At 40.4% G+C, this 13,205-nt stretch overlaps 1 protein-coding gene across 2 annotated transcripts in view; it reads right to left on the bottom strand.

Annotated features, from left to right (window-relative positions):
• LOC111862344 (peroxidase) overlaps nucleotides 1-13,205 on the bottom strand; it is a 72,077-nt gene that overhangs the window by 42,842 nt on the left and 16,030 nt on the right. Inside the window, exon 2 of one of the 2 annotated variants that reach the window (XM_023847650.2) lies at nucleotides 8,131-8,240. The gene's annotated coding sequence lies outside the window, so the exon portion shown is untranslated. Of the gene's footprint in view, nucleotides 1-1,493; nucleotides 1,571-8,130; nucleotides 8,241-13,205 lie in introns of those variants that run through there. The other variant, XM_033750625.1, reaches the window with a different exon arrangement.

Genomic DNA, 13,205 nt, shown 5'->3' with positions numbered 1-13,205 from the left:
GCTTTATAGCCCTGCTAACTCAACGGCCGAGGTTAGGAGAGGGAACGTCTGACGTAACAACGCAGACAAGTTACATTCCAACAAGATGCCTTAGGAATGAGTTTAAGATGATCAGTAATAGTGACTTACAAATGAGTTCCAGTTGTTCGATAATAAAGTGGGCATAAAATTTTAGCTGAATGAAATTATATTTTCTTCAAAACTGTGAAAAATGTTTCCAAACCTATTTAGGTCTAGTCCGAAGACTACAACCAGCAGAGTTTTACCACCGTTTCCTCCTATCACACTTGTCAGTAATGGTAACAACTTTACGAAACTGTGGAAAAGGAATATAAAGTGTTTCAGATTTCAGTTTTCTTATGATAATGAAAGTAGATACTTTTATTGATGTAATATTTCAAAACTGGCACAAAATCTTGTATGTTCCGAGAATGCTCAAGGAATGGCTTGATGTAAGCACCAGTTCCTTTTCACTGTGGCCTGTACAGGAGTGTTTACACACACAAGGCCATTCATCTGAGGATGACATTTTGTAAAGCGCAAAATAATCGTAGCAGACATAGTTACGTTATCACCAAGGAGAGTGAAGAGAATGCAGACGATAAACTGAGATAGATAACAAATTAAAGCTATCCCTGTAACAGGTTGTGAAGGTCCATAGGGTTGTGAGACAGTGAAGGATCCCACATTTTCTAGACAATCGGCTAACAGATGGCGGTAAGGTTGTCAGCCTTACGCCCCGGCCTCTCTGTACTCTCAAGGAAGGTTCCTGGTACTCATTTCTGATAGAGGCTGAGTCGACCTCAGGGCTTTAGTGAGGCTGGAAGGATTAGGTCAATTGAAAAATTCAGTGACCTCATTGGGAATCACACCCGCGACCTTCCGGCTTGTAGCATAGTGCCTCAACCAACTACGCTACCGCGTGCCCCAGATAACAGTAAGAGGACGACAAATATCATGGACAATCAAAACAATATAAACAATTTTAACACCGATTTGGAAGAATAGAATATCAAGGAAATTCTTGTTGTTGACATAGCAGTTGTGCTGATAAAGTCCAAGACAGTATACGACGGCAAGAATAATATTACCTCTAATTTTAATGTAGTGATTTGAGTTAATTTTGGGAAAGCCATATTTGCCTTTAACCAGATACACTGAAATTTCTTAAGAATTGTCAACGTAATTATTTGGGAATTAAAGTATTTTTTCAGTATTTATAACACAATTTTTAAAATAAATAAGTAATTTTAAAAAAATATGGAAGTTTTATTCTCTCTTAAAATTTATCTTTTACGAAGTAAATGTAATTTCAATCTCAGAATAAATGTTCTTACTACTTTTACACGTCCTAGAAGAGAAGTCTGCTGGAGCCAAGGACCAACTTTTTAGTGGAACTATTCTCTTGCTTTGCTTCTCTGAACATAAGCTAAACTGCAATTTAATTACACAGACTTGTTTTTAAGGCACTGTTGAATATAATGGTCCCTTACCTATCAATAGAATGACTGCTCTTGAGGCGTCTTGCTCAGTATCTGCTTCCTCTCTTGTACCTACATGTCGTGCTTCAATGTTCTATGCTATTTCGGTCACATTTTACTCCAAATTCTGTTCTCCCTGTCTGCATAAGTTCCAACTGAGCTTCTATAATAAGACACGCTTTCCTCCGAAAGTTAATTTGATGTCACGGTAGTATGACTCAGACGTTCTGTGATCCGCTTGCAAGGTGTAGGCAAGAACAAGTCCATTTCACAGTAATTGCAAGTGGCAAGGTTATTTCTGATGCAAATTTTGTTATCCAGAAGCAATTCCTTCTCCACAAGAGACAGAAAGGAACAACGTCCTTATGTTGCGAGAAAGGAATTGCCATGCATGTTACGAAAATTATCAATTTTGGTAACGTAATTCTCCATCTGCAGGAACATAGACTAAGGGTGTTTGAGAACAGGGTGTTGAGGAGAATATTGGGACCGAAGAGGGATGAAATGACAGGAGGTTGGAGAAAACTGCATAATGAGGAGCTTCATAACTTTTACTCTTCTCCAAGTATAATTACAATAATAAGGTTAAGGAGGATGAAGCGGGCATGGCATATAGCACGAATGGGGGAGAATAGTAACGCATATAGGATATTGGTTGGAAAGCGAGCAGGAAATAGACAACTGGGAAGACCAAGGCGTAGGTGGGTGGACAATATTAAAATGGATCTTCGAGAGATAGAATGGGATGGTAAAGTTTGGACTGATCTGGCTCAGGATAGGGACCAGTGGAGGTCTCTTGTGAACACGGTAATGAACCTACGGGTTCCATAAAATGCTGGGTAATTCTTGAGTAGCTGCAGAATTGGCGGCTCCTCTAGAAGTTAGTATGTAAGTAAATTCTGGATCTGGGCGTTAGGTATGGAAGGTATTAAGAGTATGAGGTAAATGTAAATTAATCCGTGGACTTAATTAAGCGCTATTCCATGAAGACGTATGGTGGAGTGGAGGTATGGCTCCAACGTTTTAGCTACAGCACTAGGTGGAGGTGAGTGGTCACCTTCACGCCCCTGCAGCACTTTTCCCAGGGAAATAGCTTTCGGTACCTATTGTATAGGAAACTGGATTGTCCCCAGAGTCAGTCTGAATATTATGGAGAAGAGACAAATCTCTTGCTCCTGTAGAGAATCGAACCCCCGTTCCTCGGTCATACAGCCAGTAGGCTAGCTACTATACCGACTGAGCTATTCGAAGATAGGTCTTTTCATTCATTCATTCATCAGTAATCTGTCAGACGACAGGTCCACAATCTCTTCCAAAACAGTTCCTCCACTTAATGCGATCTTCTGTTTTTGGAAAGAGACTATCCAGGAAAAGTGATAATGTGGTAGTTTTTCCATTTGCTTTCCACATCGCAGTACAGCAGCCGTTCAAACCACTCTGGTCACGCCTGTTGCTATACGAACTTGAACCATCTCGAGCATAATTTGTTCTGTGCTTCAAGTCGCTACTGATGACGCTGCTTCCGGCATCAGTTTTTGGTGTCTCTCTTCGTCTTTTATCTGTAGTTAATAATTAGGTATAAATATTAGAAGCCCATCACGGTGGCCGCACGGTCTAAGACATGAACTGTCTTCGCCCGCTTAAACACTGTGATCGTGGATTTGAATCCCTTTTGAGGCATGGATGTCTGTGTACGTTTGTTCTGTTTGTGCTGTCCTGTGTGTAGGCAGCGGCGTTGTGACGGGCTGATACCCCGTTCAAGGAGTCCCACCGACTGTGTAGAAAGATCAAGAAACCGAAAAGTGGCCAAGGTCCAACAAAGAGTTATACAGCCATAGATAAATGTTAGCAAGTAAATATACGTAAATTGTTAAGATTGTATGGTATATACTGTCTTCAGTGGGGCTTGATATAGAATTAAGCCGAGGGCACGAGTAATAGAATCTATGTTTGGTGTCACAACTCAATAAAAATTCATTCGTTCACTTATTGTCTTCGTAACGCGTCAGAGACTGTACACTTTGAAAGTGACAGAACGAGAGTGTAGCATTTGAATCAGACTGTCTTCCCATTTCCAATCTGCTTCGCTCCGAAATTCCGTTGCATTCGTTTTGGGCCTACATCTCGTAATTTCCACGTATTCAGGAAGTACCGTGTTTAAATATCAAGGCTCTTCTATTAGTGAATTTTTTTGGATCGTTATTTCCGGTACCAAGGGGAAACATGGAAATTAACGGCAGCAGGAAAATTGTGGGCTAATACTTCCAAAGAGGTCATTATCACTTCCGATTTAATCATTCATAATGATTTCCCCATGAGACACAATATAACATGTAGCTGAGAAAGCGTCGTTAAAATATAACAAACTCAAGAAGTAAGATACACGATTTCTGATCATAAAATTTTTTTCCTGAGATATAATTTGAACAGTGAAGTAACGGGGTTTCAGGCCGCGCCATAGCTCAAGCGGTTAGTCACTGGCTTCCCACCGCGGCGGCCCGGGTTCGAGCCCGTGTCTGGACATGTGGGATTTGTAGTGGACAATGTGGCACTGGGGCGGGTTTCCCCTGCTAATCTTCATTTCACCAAATTCTCCATCATCATAATCACCCGGGGCAGGTACAATAGGCCAATCAGGGGCCGCCGTGCCGAGTGGACCAGCTAGACTCCACCCCCCACTAATCGAAAAAGAAGAAACGCTGTTATTCAGATTAATCGGACTTAGAGGAGTTTTTGTGCTGACTACGTGCAACGTCGTTCACTATTCTTTCTTCGTATTCCTTTGTTGGACACAGCATGTTTCGGCCTAACTGGCCATATTCAGGTGTACAGGTTGTTATGGTTAAGGATTCTGCTGTTCACTGTAATTTGGTTACTTCTTTCCTCCTACTGTAGTTGCCTCTGTTTATTTAGGTTATGTGGGTTATCATCACACAAGGATACCTAAACAAAGGCTACCTTCCCGCTTGTAGCATAGTGCCTAAACCAACTACGCTACCGCGTGCCCCGAAATAATCCTTATTTAGAGATGTTTTTTAAAACCTGTATTTTGTTCTTTCATCAGTATTGAATGCTGTCATGTTAAGAACCGACTGTGAGTGCGGGGATACGATTTTCAATAAAGAAAATTACTCTCAAATGAATTTCTGCCTGGTAAATTGGTTTGGAGGAACGGTAATCTATAACAGTAGCATGCGTCATTCCATAGAATCATAATACAGAAAACCTGTTTTTTTCATATCGCTGAATAAATAGAATAGCGAGTTCCGCAAGACATATTTAACCAGTCAAAATCCTTAAAAGGGGTGACCGGCCTCTCACGTAGAAATGTGGCATAAACATTTGTCAGCTACGTGAGCGACAGAGCAAACCCTTTCTCGGCTTTGAGGTTTGATCTGCGTCTACATTCACATATGTGGACCAGAATGGAAAGTAGTAACACATGCATGATTATCAAAATTATGATGAGGAAAATGTTGACCATTCTGATGGTGGCGGTGGTGATAATATTTGAGACAGAAGAGAAATCATATAAAATTTTGGTGAGAAATCCTGAACAGGAAAGATCGTTTTGTTAATCTCGGATGTAGATTTGAGACTGATATTAAAACGAATCTTAAGTAACTAGGGCGTGAGTTTGTGGATTTGACTCAAGTGGCACAAAATATGATTTGGTGGCTAATTCTTGTGGACACGGTAAAATGCTTCCATAAAAGTACAGGGAATTTCTTGGCCAGCTGATCGCTTGTTGTTTCTCAGAATTTTCACTGACCTTTGGAGTTAAATATTTTGTCCCTTTTTGCCATCTTATATTTCCCAATTTCAAAATCGTCCGATCTTCTGTTTTTCATTGCTTCTGTCTGGTGTTCCATACAGTAATTAATCATTTGCAGCGGTTTCCTATTCTGACATGTTTCATGGTTTTCTCGGGAGTTCCTTCTGCGACAGATATTTTTAAAATGCAAGTTGTCCCTAACATATGTCTAACTTTCTGCTCGCCCATAAGATATGGATTTTGATTTTAAATCACAGACACCAAAAATAATGTTAAGTACTCGGACATATTACTATTAGATAAATATTATCTTTCATCCGTTTTATTGCAGTTCTCAGTGAGTCAAATGCTTTCATCTCTCACGTGTTCTCAGTTTCTCCGTTTCTGGTCTGGTTCAGGTCCAAAGGAAGAAAGTCCCATATTTTAGCTATGAATAATAATATTCACTGAAAAACAAAAATGAGTTATGAAGTAAGCTCTAGCTCTCATCGGTATAATTTTGCTGTCACTAAAAATTTCGAGATCCTAATACTGGCAGGGCCAGCGTTTAAATCTGGAACAAATGGCCACAAGCAGTGAGCCAGATATCCTATAAAGGAACGTTTTCTATAAACATAATCCATATATTTTACAAGTTCCTATCAGATACCAAAACAGCTAAACCTTGTAAGATTTGNTTTTACCGGTTCTCACGGTCTCTCCGCTTGCAGAATTCTTATATTTTTCTTCTACCCTGAAGATGGAGGCGATACGTTCCTCCGAAACGTCGGTTAACACCACATATACACGGTGCCAAATCCCAGAAGACTGCTTTCTTCACAGCTAAACCTTGTCTAGATTAACAATATTACGCATATAGAATTGTGTTGTATAACTAACTTAATGAAGTTGAGCCCTTCTTGAGAAGCAGCCAGTTGTGCAGCGACTCAAGAATTTCCCAGCATTTTATTGAACTCGTTTGTTCATTGCCATGTTCACAGGAGCTCTCCAATAGTCCCTATCCGGAACCAGTTTAATCCAGTCCACACCACCCCGTTTTATCTCTCTAAGATCCATTTTAACATTCCACCCATCTACGTCTCGGTCTTCCTAGTAGTTCCTTTCCTTCTGGCTTTTCCTCCAATATCCTGTACACATTCAGCTTCTCCTCGAGTTGTGTTACGATTCTGTCAAATCCTTGAGATAAATGTATATAAATATCGGTGATTGAAGTGCCCGTCGCTGAAGAGTTTCGTATTGTACTCAGACACTCAGGGGAACCTCAGATCAGTATCATTCATTGGTGTGGTTTTAAAGCACGTGATTAAGCTGATAACATAAAGAATACGTACGAACGTTATAATGTGTTACATAGTGATATTATCCCGAAATTCGTCTGGTACAGCTGAAATAATTTACCGAAAGCCTGATTTAGCATGTCTCTCTCTGTTCAATATGATCACATGGAAGTTGCCTGAGGTTATGATCCCTGCACGAGCTAGTCGCAGGTAATATTAGTTCTAACGGTAAGTGGAGGCCGCGTCATAGCTCAAGAGGTTAGTCACTGGCTTCCCACCCCGGTGAACCGGGTTCGAGCCCGGATCTGCATATGTGGAATTTGTGGTGGACAAAGTGGCGCTGGGGTAGGTTTTCTCCGAGTACTTCGGTTTCCCTTGCCAATCTTCATTCCACCAAATTCTCCATCATCATAATCACCCGGGGCAGGTACAATAGACCATTCAGTGGCCGCCGTGCCGAATGGACCCAGCTGGACTCCACCACCCACTATCCGAATTAAAAAAAAGGTACGAAGATCATCCAACAGTAACTTTGTCGCCATTTTCATGAGCAATGCTTATTTAGAAGACGTTTTTAAAACTTATTCTTTTTCCAATACTGGATATTATAAAAATACTGTCAAACAATATGGATCTGTGAATATGCAGAACACGCAGCTCATCATTACATTAAACGAACCAAATAATTATAATCCGGCTTGTTATGGAGTCTCCAGTTTTGTTCTCTTTTTGCTGATTCTCTGACCCGATAAACCGCTGATTTAATCTTGAGACAGTGAAGAATTTCCTTGGATTAGGGTTTGACCACACACAAGGCAAACAGAAACGTAGGCGGGAATCGATATCTCCAACTTAACGCATCCTAAAACTCTTCAAACTTTGTGGACATCAAACTACGCTCATTCGTATTCGGCCCTAATTTGTTTACAATACAATGTTACATATGAAAACCTGTATTTAACTTCGTAGTATATAATCTTCAAATAATCTATTTTATAAGCTTACATTCTGTTTGTGTACATCTACAATGATCATAATACACCACCAACCTTTATTTCAATAAGAAACAGCTGTATAAACATAAATATAATTTTGACTTACAAGATCATCATCAGGTTGATGTTATATATAAAAAGTGGTAATAAATTATTAAAAGAATGTTTCTACTTCATATAATAATATTTGTTTCAATATTTCACTTTACAATACAAATAAATCTAACATTAAGCTTGTACGTTTACTCTCCTTGCAATTTATATAAGTTTTCTGAACTCTTCTCGTGTAAAAGGTCCGGTTAAAAATTTCATTATAAGATCGAAACATATTGTGGAGTTGCCTTTTCTTATTGAAATAAAGGTTCTGTGTTGACGGTGTGCTGTGAATATTCTTAAAATCCAGCAATATCTGGCAACATTGCGTCTTGCAAGTCTGAATCGCCAAAATGATTTATGCATACAGAGAGAGATAATAGAAACTGATGCTGGTACTATGCTTCACAAGCCAATATACCGGTTATAATTGTAAACAGATCAAAATACAGAACACTACTTTTGTGTACACATTTTCTCCTCAGTTTACATAGCAACAAATGACGTACCCTTGTTTTGAAGAGGAGGCGTGACTCTCTTGAAGCGCAAAGTGGGAACCGCGCACGCAGGTAGGCAACTAGTCAGTGTCACAGAAGTGTGGCTGTGGTTTGTGGTATATCTGAAACGGAATGAGTGTCATTTTTAAGCCGCTACAGATTTTATACCGTGGAGAAAGTCAAAGGAACAGTCATTTCCCGCGCCTGGTGTTGGTCCTTGCTGCTGATTGGCTCGGTAGTTGGAAAGCCCCCGTTGCCACGATTCGCAATCCTGCAGCCAGTGTCTACACATTCAACTTCCCGCCCTTTCTCAAAAGTATTCGGGCCCTCTGGAACGACAAAATTTAAGTTCTGTGGGATTAGGTCTTGTTTCATATACATCACTTTACTCCTACGTACAATCTGCCGATTACAGGGCCGCGCTGTCTAAGGAACGAACTCGTTTCGCCCGCTCGAACACTGGGATTGTGGGTTCAAATCCCACTGGATACATGATGTCTGTGTGCGTTTATTCTGTGTTTGTGTTGTTCTGTGTGTAGGTAGTGGCCTTGCGACGCCTGATCCCCTCCAATAAATGACTCTAGAGCCATAGATAAATATGTGTAGCGTTGAAAATTGTGTTTAAAATCTGTATTATTCTACCAGAAAGCTTCTAAAGTAAACTAAGGAAACGTAGTATGCAATAAAGTGCAATTTTACAAACAGCAAAACCTCAGGATCATGCCCCGAAGCAGCTGGTTTGATTCCATATTTAAAAGTTTGAACCTCCTTCCTTTTCATGTTGATTATTTAAAGACTCTGTCAGTATCCAGTGTATATGACATCAATGATTTTTTTTCTTGGCACTACAGCCCCAGTGGGCCTAGGCCTACCTCCATGAACTCCGTTCACTTCGGTTTTTCTAAGTCTTACACATTCGGTAGGACTCCTTGGGCGGGTGATCAGCTCATCGCAAGACCTCTACCTGTACACAAACACAGAAAAACGCGCACACAAACTAAACATCCATGCCCTGAGTGGGATTCGAACCCACGATGCTGGTTTCCAAGCGAGCGAAGACAGTTCAATGGAATTTACGAGTATTAATGTTGTAGGTATTTTTTTAATGCTAGTGGAGTGGGACTAAGTCCCTTGTACTGCAGCCACTTCTGGCCTATTGTACCAGCCCCAGATGATAGGTAAGGGTGATTATGGAGCAATTGGTGGAATGAAGATTGGCAGGGGAAACCGAAGTCCTCGGAGAAAACCTGCTCCAGCGCCACTTTGTCCACCACAAATCCCACTTGACCAGACCCGGGATCGAACCCGATCGCCGCGGTGGGAAGCCAGCGACTAACCGCTTGAGCTTTGACGCGGCCCTTTGTAGGTGCTGATGACAGTAAAGCTTAAAAGCTATGAAGATCGGGAAATCTTCGATGATAAGAAGTTCAGACAGAAGAATTCTACCTACTGTGATACAATGCCTTGTATTCCGGTGAAAGCCGACAGACAATTCAGAGGAACATATCACCTCCATCTTCAGGATCAAAGAATAATGCAAGCAATAAACCAGCATGAAACAAGAACAAGTTCTATTCTGCTTGCTGCTGAATCATACGGATTTTTTGCTGAGTATATTCTTCGACCCTGGTGATGAAGGCAACTTGTTCCTTCGAAACATCAGTTGACGTTCAACAGACTACATGGCGTTATATCTCAACTCTCACATGCAATCTCAGGCATATCCAACAGACATAACTCGGTCGATTAACAGCAAGCTAACCAGTACACCATGAAAACACAACAGATAATTACGTAAACGCTGTAACGTATCTAGCAATCAGAGAAAAAAAAAAACTTTACACAATAACAATGCTAAATTATGTATGTAACACATACATTACAATAAGCGTCATATTTTCAGTAAACAACGAAACAGATCATGTCTCATTTTATTTAAAGCATACGGCGTTTCGGAAACTGGATTCTATCTCCGTATTCAGATGTCTCGCAAGTTGTTTATGCTGTGTTTGGATGTTTTCCATATCCCATCTTTTGTTATCGCTGGCGTGCAGAGATAGGGGTTAGCTCTATCGGTTGGGCCCAACCGAGTAAAAGGGCCCATACACGTACGAGTCTGCCTTGCGAGTCCGGCTCGGCGAGCTTGACTCGGGAACCGGGCTCGGATTAATTTCACGAAACACACATGAGCTGACTCCCAACTTTGCGACCCACACACGGACGGGTTTGGCTCATTGGAACCCGAGACGAGTCGGACTCGCGAGCCAGACTCGTAAGTGTAGGGGCCCTTTAAGGTCCACCTCAAGGCGGAGACAGAATCCAGTCTTCGAAACTTGTGTGTTTAAATAGCAATACGATGATGGATAACGTCCAGAAACACAATAACTCTATTACTATAATTTCTTTAGATCTGTTCCGCTTTAAATGGGACTCGGAAATTAATTACTGATTCATAACATCCCACCGATGGACGGTATCCTAAGCCAGGTGAAGCTGTCCACACATTATTTCTATAAGATGTTAATTAATAGCAAGTCTCCAATGTGATTTTATCTGTTCAGGATTTTCAACCACGGTGGTATAGGCACTTTTATTTTCTACAGTGTTTGCGTTTGTCCCCGGCGTGGTATTCATCTGTCTACCATAAAAAGAAAGAAAGGGGAAATAAAAATTAGCGAAAGCCCAGAAAACCTGCCCAAATTCTCCTTCACCAGCCAAAAATATTGCGTGAACTTGTCTGGCCGTGAAACTAAGACTAGTTTAGTCTGTTCTCCTGCAGTAATTTCCGTCCTTCAACGCAACACTAGTTTTGAAATGCATATTAAGCTCTATGAAGCAATGCTTCAATGAATTTGCTAGTGTAGTTTCGTTGTAGCAGAAACCCTACTGCTATGGAAGGTGGCGTCTTTGAAGCATAAACAGAATTTAAACGCAGAAAAGTGTAGTTAAATAGAAATAAACAAATTTACCTCAAGCACCGGAAATATAGTACTGCTGTAAGGATTACTGTGGTGTTTATTCTTTGTGGAATATTGTTTAGACTGCAAAAAATTGCTCGAAAATTCATCCTGAAACAAATTCAATCACTACTCACCATACGCCATCCACACTCGGAATGTTACTATTAAACTGAACCCTTCAAGATGCGATGTAAGCAGTTGTCTGAAAATGAAGTTCCATATCACATTTATAACAATTTAATAATTTCATATGTATCGAGAGGATATTGGTGGGAAAGCCAGAAGGAAAGAGACCATTGGGAAGACTAAGGCGTAGTTGGGTGGACAATATTATAATGAATCTTAGAGAGCTAGGATGGGATGGTATGGATTGGATTGATCTGGCTCAGGATAGGGGCCAGTGGAGGGCTCTTGTGAACACGGTAATGAACATTCGGGTTCCATAAAATGCTGGGACATTCTTGAGGAGATGCAGATTTGGCGGCTCCTCAAGAAGGGCTCAGCTCCATGATAAAGTAAGTAAGTGTATATCGGGAACGGTTACACTCGGTTTTAAAAATTTGTACATAATGTATGGTTTATAGGAATAGCCAAATTTTCTTTCCTCAATCCGTAATTTACATTATGTATATATTTTCTTAGATCTAGTCAGTTTCGTCGGGCACTAGTCATTTTCTGAGACATACTTGAGACACTCGTTGAGAATTGGGTATATGTTTTACGGCATTATGACAGACTGCGCCTACTTTTCCTCCAGTTCGACATTTCAGTGTCCTGAATTCTGCCATTCTCTTTATTTTACCAACATAAGTAAAAGACGCGTCATATATAAAGTAGAACAGATCGAAGACTGCCATCTTTTGTCTTATAATGCTTTACAATTATATCTCACAATCAGAATGATAAAGTCGAGGAATGTGAGATGGGCAGGGCATGTAGTATGCATGGGGACAAGGGAAAGGCATGAGAAAACAAGAAGTAAAGAGACCACTAGGAAGACTTAGACGTAGGTGGCGTTATGATATTAACTTGAATTTTAGATAAATAGTTAAGCATGGTATGGACTGGACTGATCAGGGTCAGGATAGGCACTAATGGCGGGCGTTTGTGAACACGACAATGAACATTAGGGCCCCATGAATTTTGGGGAAATTCTTGAATGACTGGGTAACTGTTGGCTTCTCAAGAAGGACTCAACTCCATGGAGTTTGATTAGTTTGTACTTATTTCCCAGATGACAGAACTCTTCGTAACTACCTCTGAGAAAAACCTCAAATTCTATAGTGAAACAAATTAATTTTCTCAATTACTAATTAGCCGATAACTCACTACAAGACACTCGCGGTTTTTGAAACATTCCAACGCGTGTTTACGCGTTCGAATCCTCCTCTGGACTTGCACGTAACTGCTATTTTCTTTTTGTTGTGTGCAACAGAGATCTTTCGCCTGACAAGTGTTCTATCTGCTGGGAGGAAATTCTGCTAAAAATTTTTTACGTATTTCTAATTCCGAATTAATTCAAACTCGGGAAGCATCATAAAATTAAAGAAGGAAAAGAAAGAATAGTAAACCTTCAACAAAGACTCCCGTTAAAATAATAGCAAGTTCACTTTATGTACGTGTAGTTTTTGCATTTAAGAAATCGTATAGTTCGTCGCTGTACGTTACTCTTCTGTCATTTTTCATATCCGACAGGTCCCGCAGGCAATGGTGTGGCGAATGATACTCCTGTTTTATATTAGGATGTTTCCAGATGTGTACATAGGCCAAGAGATAATATGTAATATATATACGATTTTAATGTTTTATAAGGAATGTGGCTGTATCAGTAAGATCTGTTTCAAGAGAACCTGAGCGAATATCGGACACTTTCTCTGGTGTTTATTAAAGTACCAGGTCTGTACACTTAAACGTTATATTGTGTTGTGGTAAAAAGTGAACTACATAAAAATTCCGCCTTTCTTTATTCTTATAATTCATAAGAACGCAGTTTGGGAGGATTTAGCCTTACCTGTAAACCACTTTCATTGTATCTTGTTAAGCGAATAAACAAACACCGATCTCCGATGTTCACCAGAGGATGTGGACACTAAGACCTTGGAAAGCGACTTCTGATTTCCGGAGCAC

This window comes from Cryptotermes secundus, unplaced genomic scaffold (genome assembly GCF_002891405.2).
Source record: "Cryptotermes secundus unplaced genomic scaffold, Csec_1.0 scaffold408, whole genome shotgun sequence".
NCBI classification, from domain to species: Eukaryota; Metazoa; Arthropoda; class Insecta; order Blattodea; family Kalotermitidae; genus Cryptotermes; species Cryptotermes secundus.
The sequence above is the reverse complement of the archived record's forward strand: the minus strand, read 5'-3'. Positions and strand labels throughout refer to the sequence as shown.